The sequence below is a fragment of the Rhodnius prolixus genome, unplaced genomic scaffold (assembly GCF_049639745.1).
Source record: "Rhodnius prolixus isolate KJV_2025 unplaced genomic scaffold, Rpr scaffold_1, whole genome shotgun sequence".
NCBI classification, from domain to species: Eukaryota; Metazoa; Arthropoda; class Insecta; order Hemiptera; family Reduviidae; genus Rhodnius; species Rhodnius prolixus.
Window position 1 is genome coordinate 10395618 of NW_027411581.1, and position 748 is coordinate 10396365.

A 748-nucleotide genomic window follows, 5' to 3' on the forward strand; every position below is an offset into this window, starting at 1 on the left:
TAACAAGAAATTAAATTGTACTGAATTTTTCGAGACTAAACAACTGTTTACATGTTATGCCGAGTTATTTTTTTATTTTTTTGTTAAGAATACCTTCAATTTACTGGGAATTTTTTTTTCTGTCCAACAAAAAACCCTATAATGCAAACTCAGATGGTATGTTTAACATTATCACTAGCTGATTGTCAAGTTTAGAAGTCACACTTTAATACGTTGGTCTACCGATCGTCTTAACTAAGAATTGTTTACTAGGTCACTAAAATTTTTCCATTGGGTCAATAGGTGACCCGTGGGTCATAGGTTGCCGATCACTGGTCTACCTTCTGTAGTTCGTAGGTTCTCTAAAAATATGTGCTCTCCTGTCTCTCAATAGAAGATATTTCCAGCTTCCTGGCTTTATTCATTCTGTTTGAACCATGGCTCATCCAAACCATGAAACAAGTAGATTAAACAAGAAGTACGGAAAAGTTTAAACAAGTTAGTGAAAAGTTAGAGAAAATCAGATTTTAAAAAAGTGTTCGATTGTAAGTTACATGCCTTGGATCAAAATTAAGGATACGCCACTGGCAAGATAGAGTCGTATCTGCTGCGACGAAAACAAAGTCCCTAATTTAAATGTCAACAAAATATATTTATTAATTCCTTCAATACTGATACAATACAACCTAGAAGTTGAATGGAAATGAGCTATAAAAGATGATAAGGGCAGAATAGTGGGGATGAAGGGTTTGCAGAGACAGGTGGGCAG